Raw genomic sequence first — 13,133 nt, 5'->3', positions numbered from 1 at the left:
CTGCCGAGCCAGAGCTTCACGTCAGTCCTGCCGAGCCAGAGCTTCACGTCAGTCCTGCCGAGCCAGAGCTTCACGTCAGTCCTGCCGAGCCAGAGCTTCACGTCAGTCCTGCCGAGCCAGAGCTTCACGTCAGTCCTGCCGAGCCAGAGCTTCACGTCAGTTCTGCCGAGCCAGAGCCAGAGCTTCACGTCAGTCCTGCCGAGCCAGAGGCCGATCCAGAGTCTCGTCGAGCCGAGACTGAATCTGTGCTCGAGCCTGAATCTGAATCTGTTCCTCTTCCTCTTTCTGAGCCTGTGTCTTCGGACAAGATGGCCGACTCAACGCCTGTGTCTTCGGACAAGATGGCCGACTCCACGCCTGTGTCTTCGGACAAGATGGCCGACTCCACGCCTGTGTCTTCGGACAAGATGGCCGACTCCACGCCTGTGTCTTCGGACAAGATGGCTGACTCCACGCCTGTGTCTTCGGACAAGATGGCCGACTCCACGCCTGTGTCTTCGGACAAGATGGCCGACTCCACGCCTGTGTCTTCGGACAAGATGGCCGACTCCACGCCTGTGTCTTCGGACAAGATGGCCGACTCCACGCCTGTGTCTTCGGACAAGATGGCCGACTCCACGCCTGTGTCTTCGGACAAGATGGCCGACTCCACGCCTGTGTCTTCGGACAAGATGGCCGACTCCACGCCTGTGTCTTCGGACAAGATGGCCGACTCCACGCCTGTGTCTTCGGACAAGATGGCCACCGCATCCCCGGAGCCCGTTCCTGAGCCGGTGTCTGTCCCTGTTCCGTGGTCTCCCGAAGGGTCGTCTCCGCCCCGGTCGCCTGCACAGCCTGCTCCGCCCCGGTCGCCTGCACAGCCTGCTCCGCCCCGGTCGCCTGCACAGCCTGCTCCGCCCCGGTCGCCTGCACAGCCTGCTCCGCCCCGGTCGCCTGCACAGCCTGCTCCGCCCCGGTCGCCTGCACAGCCTGCTCCGCCCTGGTCGCCTGCACAGCCTGCTCCGCCCTGGTCGCCTGCACAGCCTGCTCCGCCCTGGTCGCCTGCACAGCCTGCTCCGCTCTGGCCGTCCGTCCAGCCTCAATCTCCAGGCCCTCTTCTGCTCCACGGGCCTGGCCCTCCATCCCGCCCCCGGGTCCGCCTCCGCTACACCTCCCTCCTGGACAGTTTTTGGAGCGTCTGGAATCCGCTCCTTAGAGGGGGGGCTATGTAACGGTCACCAGCTGGAGTGCCCTTGAGAGCCACCAGAGGGCACTCCACATAAGACTATCACTCACAAACTACATTTCCCATACTCACTCCCCGGACTCATCATCACTTATCATTGATCACATTCACCTGTACCTCATTCACTGATTGCATTCACCTGTCTCATCATAGTCTGTCTATTTATACCATGTTATTTCATTCACTCACCGCGAAGTCTTGTATGTTTATGTTACTGTGTATTGAGTGTTTCTCTTCAGCCTTTACCAGTTTTTTGTAAGTTTATTCTAGTAAAAGTTTGATTTGGAGAATTCTGCCTTTGCCATTCTTCACCCGCACCTGACCCGTGACAAGGGCGAGTGTGTCCAAGAGCGTGCGAGAGAGACCGAGTGTGTTTGCACGCGAATGTGTCTGTGTGCGAGCGACAGTGCACGCAAGAGAGACCGAGTGTGTCAGAGCATTAGTAAATTGGTACATAGTAATATAGAATTACTATATAAGAGGCATGGAAGTTTGATAAATGGACAAATATATATATATATATATAAAAATTAATTAGCAGACTGAATTGAATCAGAGAGACAGAAGATGTAAACACTTTCTTGCCTGTCCCAAGTACCACTACAAGGGGAATATTTTTTCCACAATTTGCAGCACTGAATTTCATTCTTTACTCCAAGGCCACATTTACACATAGCCGGGTATTTAGAGAAACTAATATTGCGCAAGCTAGCGCCATGGCCAATATTGGTTTGAGAGTATTTAATTTAGTGGAGAACTTTGCAGCAGTATTTTATTTCTTATTCTTTTTTTATTTTATATATATATTATTTATTATATTTAATTAAAAATTGTGTTTAAAATAGTGTAAACAAATTGTTAAAAAAAAGTTTATAGTAAACAACCAGCAGTTTAATGTTTTGCATTTCTTTCCCTTACTGTACATTACATTAATCTTAATATTTAACAATATTCAATATTCTGTAATTTTATATTGTAATATTATATTATAACAATAGTATATCGCCCAGCCCTAGTATGCATTTTATTTAGCAGTGAAGATGTGTGGGGGGGAAAACACAATGGAGTGAAAAGTCTTCTTTCCATCTTTCAAATTACTGCACATTTTAGAACCAGTAAATCAAAGTATCACACAGTAAGTTTATTTACGGACCTCTACACACGCTGCATTTCCTAAAAGTGGCCCGGGCAATCAAAGTTAAGTATCCCTGGTCTAGTTGATTTTGAGAATGTGTAGTTTTGCACATCCCTAGTCAATTTGGAGCTTGGCTGTCTCCTCTGAGATTTCCAAGACTTTAGTGTTCCCTCTTGTAAATCCTCCTGGAAGAGGAACATTTTGTGGAATCTGAGGTGTAACCGCAACTGAGGAAGAAAGCCGTTCTAATGTTTTGCTTCACAGATGACTGTCACCTAAAGGGTAAACAAAACACAAAATGCCTGCACTCTGGTGGGTCTCGTGACTTATCAATACCATCAGTCAAGTGCCATGTGTGTCACTGTGCATTATCTTTCCTGCCAAGGCATTCTAGCCCTTCAGATGTGACAGGTTTCAAGCTCTCTGCCCTCATCTCTACACACTTGCTTCCACTGTGTAAACAACTTATCTGTTAGCTAACAGTTTAGTGACATCATGTCATTTTAAGATGCCTCAATTTGATAACCTGCTGCCCTTCCTTTGACCGACCGCATTTGATGCCTCAGGATTGATCAATAGCTAATGCAATCTAAAACCCTATCCCTCATACTGATTAATGCCAATTGAAATCATAATACCATTATTGTTCTCAATCTGGCTCACCTCCAATCCCAACTGACTCTATATGAAATAATGAGTCTGGAAATGATTAATAGGGTAGAAATGGAAAGTAAAATGTTGACTGGGCTCCGGCAGGCAGGAGAAAATTAGTGTGTGCAGTCAACACGTAGTTAATGAGGCCAGTGCAGCCACAGGTCCAGACGAGTGAAAGGTAGAGAAATGACCAAGGTCCGAGTAATTGTCCCAATCTGTGCCTGAAGACCACTATGGTTAGTGGGTTGAATTTTTATGGACAAGTCACGTTTTCAAGGGATCCCATGTCTCTCCCTAGCTCCCCCGTAGTTGGCACCCTGCCACCCCAATTACACCCCAATTTTATTATATAAAAAATAAAAATAAAAATTTAGGCGGCAGGCGTGTGTTGCTTAGGCGGCCACCTTAGTTTCAAAGTGCTGCGGGAAACCCTGTGTTACGTTAACATGCCGGACACCTATTCAGCCTGTTGTTCTGTGTGCTATTGTGTAGTTGAATAACTTGACTTTCCAGATTAAATGTCTGGTCTTGGTCTTGTATTTTGTGAAATAAATTTCTAAATAATTGCGACTTATAGTCCAGTGCGACTTACATGTTTTTTTCCTCTTCATGACGCATTTTTTGACTGATGCGACTTATACTACGACCAATAACACGACACCGTTCTAACAGAAAACCTCCAATGCGATCCGGCCGCTCACCCGCACAAAACAGTGCCTGTTGGCTCGAGAATGCAAACCATGAAATAGGTTCCAAGGTACAAACCTTGAAAAATGTATAATACAGAATTTTTTTTATTGCGTCCACATAGCCACGTGAACCGGAATTATCCCGACGACATTTTATCTGTACAGAGGTAAAGGGAAGGGAGGGAGGCCTTCACAGGGGAGAGACCAGTTGACACTTCAGGACTGCGTTGTCGTCGTGTCCAGGTGCTGGTCCTTCATCAGATCCGGATACAGCCTAGATACGGCGGACTGCGGTAAACCTTGGGATAAACAGAGAGACTACCGTATTTTTCGGACTATAAGTCGCTCCGTCGCTCTGGCTATGTGGACGCAATAAAAAAAATTCTGTATTATACATTTTTCAAGGTTTGTACCTTGGAACCTATTTCATGGTTTGCATTCTCGAGCCAACAGGCACTGTTTTGTGCGGGTGAGCGGCCAGATCGCATTGGAGGTTTTCTGTTAGAACGGTGTCGTGTTATTGGCCCCTAAGTTAATAACTAAGGATCATTGTTACTGAAGTGAATCAATTAAAACTAACTTTAGCTTGACAATAACTTTATTCTAGAGCTGCTCTAAAGCCAAAACAATCGCTGTTACTTTAAATCCCTATTATCACTGTAAAGCTGCTTTGAAACAATCTATATTGTTAAAAGCACTATATAAATTAAGGTGACTTGACTGAATGGTATGATTAGATACACTTTGAGAAATTAGAGATTTGAGAGAAATCTCTTGGTTCAGGAGAAGAGATAAAAGCCGCCCACACTGACAATTGATTGGTTGGGTCCTTACATGCGCTTTTTGAGGCACACACACACTAGCACACACACACAAGGTCTCTCGCTCCCTCTCTCTGCCATGCGCACGCTACGCATGCACGCTCTTGCTCGCTCTAGATTCCGGGAGATTTTAACTAATTTGCGGGCATCAGGGAGCCGCTATCAATATGCGATAGACTCCCAGAACTTCCGGGAGACTTGGGATGTCTGTTATATACATGCTAAAATGTGTGACAACTACCTTTAGAAGATGAGACGTGTTTCACTGAAGTGAAAATTCTATGTTCTGGCAGGGAACAAATTACAATTACACCAATTACAAGTTGATCTTGCATAGTAACATATTTGCATGTAAAGTGAAGTAATCCTACTAGATACATTTCTAAATTGTATATGCATTAAATAGATGCAGTGCACATAATATTTTCATTTGTTACACCAAATCAGTGATCTTATGACTTGGGTACATGAGCTGAATCATTGAGTCATGAGTGCTATTGCCAAACTCATCTCTTCCACCTTTCACATCTCTGTCCACTCACTGCTTGTGCTAGTGAGTGACAAGTCCTTCACTGACCATGGTTAAGTCTTCTTGCCATTAAAAAGGCTAACCAAGTTTACCTCCTGTCAGAATTGATTAACCCACAACTAGGGCTGAACGATACATCGAATTTTCATCGTCATCGCGATATGAACTCCCGCGATGAACACATCGCTACAGACAGCCTGACACGATGAATAATGCCTGGTTCAGATTACACGTTTTTGACTCCTAAAATCTTGTCATGTCGTGGACAAGAAACATGTCAGACTACACGTTGCTTTCCGACCAGTCATCGCGTGCCGTCACACACACACATTCACTCGCAAACATTCACTCGCACGCACAGACACACAAACACACACACACACTCACTGTCCCTCGCTCACTCACTCACTCGCGCACACACACACACACACTGGCGCACACACACAATCACTGTTGCACTCTCACTCACTCACTCTCGCCTCGCTCACATATTCAACCCGTCGTGGAGGACCGTTAAAGAATGAAACATGCGATAGTCTTTCTGTCGTGAAGCATCGCAGACGCGACGTAGGTTGTCGCCCACTATGACACACTATACGAGATGAAACGATCGAATCTTGCGTCCCGACGCCCGTTGTCGTTATTACGAATCTCCACGACACCCATACGTCAAACGGATCGTGACAAAATCGCGCTAAAATCGTGTATTATGAACCAGGCAGGTAATAAACGTTTGACCTATCACGCAAATAACCTATTAAAGCACTAAGACATGGGAACAGTATAGTTAACAATCACATTTATCGCAAGTCATATCGTCATCGCAATATTAAACAATGTTATCGCACATCGCAGCTTTTCCTCATATCGTGCAGCCCTACCCACAACTCTACTGTTCTTTCTGTTTATGTGGCTCAAGGGACAGTGATTTAAACTTAAGATGACATCTCTAACACACATTTTGCATCAAAGTAAACCAATCTATTTTACTGTACGATTGGTCTTGGTTTTGAAAAGGAAAAGTCTTGTGATTATGGAATGTGATTTTTTATATATATATATATATATATATATATATATATATAAAAGATATACAATTATACATCAACAACACCTATCCAGTGTTCAACAACTTAGCTTACTCAGTTCTAATGAAGTAACAATTACTCCAGTTGGTATACAAGTATCAATAAAATGAAGCTATGGGAAAGTCTGTCAAAAAAAAAAAAATCATATGACCTCTTAAAGGACACTTAAGCCATTCTGACTAAAGCTAGTTTTGCAGTCAGACACAACGTGGCCAGGTCTGACCTGAGACAACAAGATACATAAATGTGGCTGTCTGGAACACTCTCCTTTGTATTTTCCTCCTGCATGCTGACCACATGCAAATTTCAGTGGGGATTGTCAAATAATCCTACTTCAGAGGCGTCAAAACTGCCGAGTCATCTGGGAATACCAAATACTAAGGATTTGGAGAGCTCAGACACATTTTTCTACGTTAGAAAAAAGCAGTGCTTTTTTCAGCCATCCCAGTTTGACGTGTAAATCTGGATTTTATACTTCTTTCCAGCATAGCCGCCCACTCAAGAAGAGGCTCTGAGCTCCAAGCACTTGAGAGGTTGAAGTAACAGTGAAAAGTCTGTTTAGAGACAGTCACAGTTAAGAAGTCATCTTATTATTTGCCTCGCACTGCCTATGTGATACTGTAAACAAGGTGTAAAGGGTAGGGCAAGGTTAATGCAAAAACCTGCAATGCCACGGTAGATGAGTCATAGCTCGTTTAGATTAAAACAGGTGGTCAAATGTCAGAGAGTTGAAGAGGGTCTAACATTCTGGAATAACATTGCCTCTCTCCACCCCATGAATAAATAAATATATAAAAATGAATTCAGTTTCAATATGTTAATTTTAGTTGCCTGAAAAAGGACAAGCAGTTTTGATGTCTTGAGGACATAAGCAAGTTTTAAAAGTTAGGAATAATGGATGGTTGGACCAAACAACAGCACAAACTAATAATTCCTCCTAGTAAGTTTAATCACTTTGGCACCATTCCTTTAAATGGAAATGCTAATGCACAGCATAAATCTCTCCTTGAAGTTAGCGGAACCAAAGCCTTTGAGTGAGAGAGAGAGTGAGAGAGGGAGAGCGAGACAGAGAGAGAGAGAGATTTCTCAAGTTCTTCTTGCAGTCGAAGACTGAGCAACTTTCTGCTCTCAAGTTTATTCTCTACACTGGCAAGTGCTTCATCAGATTTGTCGTGTTGCCGGTCTTGGCAGCAATCATCTTGACGCAAATATTGCATTGCACGCTGTTGGCATCGAGTCTGGTAAAACGTATCTACACTTTTGATCTTTTCAACATATTTTCCATGCGAGCCATGTCTCTTTGGGCAACCGCGTAAACTAGTGTTTTTCCGCCACAGCAAATCATGCTGCATGCTTATTGGCTCACTGACGTTGACGAGATTAACCCCTTAGGTATTGAAATGTAGTACCGAAAAACAAGACGTTTCAATACTCAATAATAGTATCGAGGCAATTCGGTCGGTCCCTAAAAAGTATCGAACTCGATACCTGGCCCTAGTCCCATTAGACTTCATGGGGAGGGTGGGGTTTATGACCTATACTAGGACCGACTACCTGGTGGTGATCCAGACATTTTGGCTTCACTTTTAAGGCCTTGTGCGGCACACTTGTTATAACCTAGTTTCTGTATTTCTAAAGGCATAGGTAACTCAAAACTTAAAATTGAGTAAGCATTTACTTGCCCTCATGCCATAGGGCTTTGTTGATACAAATATATATATATATATATATATATATATATATATATATATATATATATATATATATAAAATCACTCTACTTTTTCCAACAATATTGTATTGATTCTTAAGGTCCTATTAGCAATGACCGTTCATATTATGTCCTAGTGACTATTTACACTTAGCCACATCATGCGTTTTCTCTGATCAAATAGCTATAATGAAAAGTCTAAGTTTGAATGCGAGAGAGAGAGATAGAGAGAGAGAGAGAGAGAGAGAGAGAGAGAGAGAGAGAGATAAAGATAGAGAGAGAGAGAGAGAGAGAGAGAGAGAGAGAGAGAGAGAGAGAGAGAGAGAGAGAGAGAGAGAGAGAGAGAGAGAGAGAGAGAGAGAGAGAGAGAGAGAGAGAGACTGTTGCTCACTACAGTTTTGCAGAAGTACTGAAAGTGGGTTCATTTTCTTGCTTTAAGCACTGCATTTGGAGCTATAATTCTAACTTTGGCCTGAGCTAGCTGAAAATGGCTCGCTTGAGGGAGGAGTCTTCTCTCTTTTTTAGGATCTCACAGGCCTTTAGCTTTCAGACCTTAACCTGCCATATTTCTTATCTGCCACAGACCTCATTATCATGACCTTGCCATGAGATATAGGCTGTGGTCTTCACATCTTTAACGTGGTTTTCAATCTGTTCCAGGCCATTTCACAGCTGTATTTCTATATGCCTTCTCTCCCACCGATTTCCATGCACACCAACAGCAATGCTATACGAATTAATTTTTCTTAGTGTTGAGTTGTATTGAGCAACCTTTAGTTTGGAATATTTATATAAAATAAAGGTTATAGCCAAACCGATTGACTGTAAAAAAAAAAAGATGAACGACGCCCCTTCACTCTCAATTGGCTCCACTGTTTTAACATTACCTCAAAAATGTCAGTTGACTTTTTTTACATATTTTGAGTCTGTAAAAAAACATCAATGCTAAAGTTTTCTATGTATACTAATCATTTTACAACATGTATTCCTTACTTCAATAAGGTCGTTGTTTCTGTCTTAACTTAATGCATAATTTAACAATGAAACTGAATGAAAAGTTTATTGAAATGGATTACTTACACACAGTTACCTCTGATAACAGATCACTCTAAATTGTAATTCAGACATGCATTTTCTATAAAGCTGCTTTGAAACGATATGCATTGCGAAAAATGCTATAGGTACTGGGGGGCGGGATATATGCCTGGCGCTCAGCACACATAAAGCTTGCCGCAAAGCACTGGCAAAAGTAGCCTAATGATTATGAATGTGTCGGGGAGGGGAAATAGCAAGGAGACATTTGAATTGTTTATTAATAAACTAGTGTTTTCTGAGTCTGTGTTGGCTGCAAAGATGAAGATGACGATGCGGACTCGTCATTCCTGGAGTATAGTGAACGTGTGCGCACATAGAGAGAAATGGACCTTTTATTGTTTGTTTCAAATTGGTTCGTTTAAAAGTTTACATATTCCGGTTCTTTTGTGACGTGCTCCAGTTCTTCTTTCAGTCGAAGACTGAGCAACTTTCTGCTCTCAAGTTTATTCTGTACACTGGCAAGTGCTTCATCAGATTTGTCGTGTTGCCGGTCTTGGCAACAATCATCTTGACGCAAATATTGCATTGCGCGCTGTTGGCATCGAGTCTGGTAAAACGTAGCTACAATTTTGATCTTTTCAACATATTTTCCATCTATGGGGGTTGGGATCCTTACACACACACTACAGTCTCACGTGCGAGCCAAGTCTCTTTGGGCAATCGCATAAACTAGTGTTTTTACACCACAGCAAATCATGCTGCATGCTTATTGGCACACTGACGTTGACGAGATTAACCCCTTAGGTATCGACATTTTGTACCGAAAAACAAGACGTTTCAATACTCAATAGTATCGAGGCAATTCGGTCGGTCCCTAAAAAGTATCGAACTCTGGCCCTAGTACCTGGCCCTAGTCCAATTAGACTTCATGGGGAGGGTGGGGTTTATGACCTATACTAGGACTGACTACCTGGTGGCGATCAAGACGTTTTGGCTTCACTTTTAATGCCTTGTGCGGCGCGCTTGTTATAACCTAGTTTCTGTATTTCTAAAGGCATAGGTAACTCACAACTTTAAATTATGTTAGCATTTACTTGCCCTATAGGGCTTTGTTGATTGATACAATTATATATATATAAAAATAATCACTCTACTTTTTCCAACAATATTGTATTGATTCTTAAGGTCCTATTAGCAATGACCATTCATATTATGTCCTAGTGACTATTTACACTTAGCCACATCATGTGTTTTCTCTGATCAAATAGCTATAGTGAAAAGACTAGGTTTGAATGCGATCTGAAACGCTTTCAAGACGCTTTCACTTTATGAGGTGATTTGAGACACATTCCATATGCAACTGGACAAATGTAAATGCAAATTCGCCACAGCAGACTAAAAGGTAAAAAATAAATGTGTGAGCGCGCATGATTTCACAGCACTACTTGCAACAAACATCTCCACAGATATGGCCCACCAGAGATGAGCAGAACTTCTGAAAATGAAACTCAATGTTCTGCATTGCATCCTGAAGCTCAAAACACAGGCATCTTTATTAACAGTGGAACAATCATCTGTTGAGGCCCCTCCTATTACAGTCTTTGATCTTTGATCAGCTGATGATAAATAAAATTCAGCACATCTGTTGCTTTAAGTGACTTGAACTCTGTTGAGTCTGAATAGCGCTGGATTGGATTTGTATTCAATTTATGTAGACATTTATTTCACCATGTAATGATAAATAATGAAGACGTGCGTCTAAATAAGAGCAAACATTAAAAGCAGGACTAAAAATGAACAAGGCCTGGTGAGCTCTAAAAATGACCTTTGAAAACCACTGAAGTAGTCTATAGATCGCTGCATTTTTAAAAAAAAAAATGTTTTACACTTTCCTATCAAATTAAAGCCAAAAGACTAGAAATGATTAAATTAATTTATATTTTGTCAAACATGGGTGATATCATACAAGGGCTGATAGTATGTCAAACATTGGATATCGTGTCTAATTCACAATTAAACTCAATTAACTTGCAAACATTAATGAGATTGAAATGCTACAGCATAACATTTTCCTTATGTTCCTCATACAGACCTATGATATGTCATCGGGATACATGAAATATGCTGCACAGCAGAAAGAAAATCGTGGAAATGACATCCATTCATCCATTTTCCAAACCACTTATCCTATGTAGGGTTATTAACGGATGGCCAGTTGGGAACAGCATGATGATGATTAAATATTGACATTTCTTATTTTGGGGTAAATATTCCTTTAACATTAGCCTATAATGAAAACAACAACAATTTTGATGAGCAACGTGTATTTGCAGGACCTACAGTACATGTTAAAGTGTTTTCATTTATTTCCAAGGCGCTTCATGTTTGCGCACTAGAGACTCGTATCTCTCTCCCTCTCTAAATAAATAAATATTCAAACATCTTCCATCCATTCCTGCTTGGAAAGCAAGCTCGCTTGCATTAGGAACCGGCTGCATACGCGCTTTACTGTTGGGCGCATTAATAGAGTAACTCCATAAGAACCATAATAGGCTTTGTTGACTGAAACGATTTGTCACGATATGAAAACCAGCAGACAGAACAAACTACACAATACGCACGCGCAACCCAAGTGTTATCTCTTACAAACTGCGATCTGACCGATCGAATTTCCAACACAAAGATGTAGTTTTTTAAACAGTGAATTAATTCATAGTCATATTACAATTTAAGTTCAGAATATGACGACAATATCACATTTCTACCCGATAACACATTGGAATTTTTAATGGAAAAACAAAATCATAAAATGAAGTACAAGTTTTCATTCAAGGTTATACGTTGTTACAAGAGTAATCCACATTTTTTTCACATTTCCTATTAGATTAATGTCCACTAAACGCACAACTCAGTAACACGTTCACTTTTACCTCAGTAAAACAAAAGCTGCATGTCGCATCATTAGCTAGTACAACAGTGTGAATAAAATGCCGATCGATAGAGTGACTGAAATTCGTAATCCGCATCTTATATTTGAGTGCTATCCTCTCAAAGTAACATTCGTCAGTGTTGCCGGTGATAAGCTCTTGCTCTTGGTCAGGTTCACGTCAGTGTCGGTCTGCGGTGGCGAGAGGAGACCTGTTAAACCTTCAAACAAATGACGTGTTCCTCTCAAAACCACTTACTCGTGAATAAAACACTGCGGGATTTTACAAAGACGTGCCTTTAACGACGGTTTCCGATCTTCAAATCCATATGGCACACGTTTTACGCACCATTCACTCTTAAAAATATGAAATGCAGCTCACCAGAGATGAATCCTTTTTTTCCTCCGACGGACTTCAGACACTTTCTGAGCTCTGGCAGTTGATTTCCACCTCTGTCTTTCCACTTATTTTCCAGCAAATTCTTTCATGTCCAATGGGTGATTTTTTTAAGTATTTGCATCAGATGCTGAAAAAATGGTAGTGGGGGAGCGCTGTAACGTTGGTAAGCCTGCCCTCCTCAAACGAACCTTCCCGCCCCCTCCTTCTCTCACGCACAGATTGGTTCTGGATGGCGACAAATTTCCCGCTCGGAGGGGGGTATAAATACATCGCCGTGGATCGTTACGAAGCAGTTAGATGAAGGCTACGGTGACCCATTGGCAGTGCGCCGCCAAAAAATTTAAGTATTAGTTCAGCCAAAATTCTATTACTATTTCACAATACTCATGTTGTACCAAATCTGAATTTTCGTTGGATTTTTATTTTTATTATTTTTATAAAAAAAAAAAAAAGTATTATTATTTTTGGTTTATTATTATGTTCAGTTAAATGTCCTCAGAGCTTTGTATAATTAAGACACATCCTATTACAAATTGTATGGACTACTTTTGTCATGCTTTTAGTTATAGGAATTTATTGCACACATGTTTTCGCCACTATAATTGCAAGATAAGTCAATATCCATATTTCTGTTTTGTTTCCTGGAAGTAAAATGTTTTATATAAATATTGTATTAATTAGTCACAACAATTTTAGACTTTTACACAAATATCTACTAATAGACAATTATGTAAACATGCAAAACAGTCCATGCATATATACCATAATGGAGCTGATAGAGATGAGCTAAAGCCACACACACAAAAAAAATCTTTAAATGTGGGATCAGTAGTTTTTGAAAAACACTTTTAAAAACTGTGTTGGACTGAGTACCAAAACACACTTGTAACCAATCAGCAGTAAGGGGCGTGTCTACTAATG

At 41.5% G+C, this 13,133-nt stretch overlaps 1 protein-coding gene across 1 annotated transcript in view; it reads right to left on the bottom strand.

Moving 5' to 3' along the window:
* The window catches only part of gabra3 (gamma-aminobutyric acid type A receptor subunit alpha3), a gene marked incomplete at its 3' end in the record, with an annotated part of 406,040 nt that extends 393,591 nt beyond the window's left edge, over nt 1-12,449 (bottom strand). Inside the window, exon 1 of the mRNA XM_079584913.1 lies at nt 12,195-12,449. The remainder of the gene's footprint in view (nt 1-12,194) is intronic.
* Between the last annotated feature and the right edge of the window lie 684 nt (nt 12,450-13,133).

Source organism: Phoxinus phoxinus (genome assembly GCF_949152265.1).
Source record: "Phoxinus phoxinus genome assembly, chromosome: 17".
Classification (NCBI taxonomy): domain Eukaryota; kingdom Metazoa; phylum Chordata; class Actinopteri; order Cypriniformes; family Leuciscidae; genus Phoxinus; species Phoxinus phoxinus.
The sequence above is the reverse complement of the archived record's forward strand: the minus strand, read 5'-3'. Positions and strand labels throughout refer to the sequence as shown.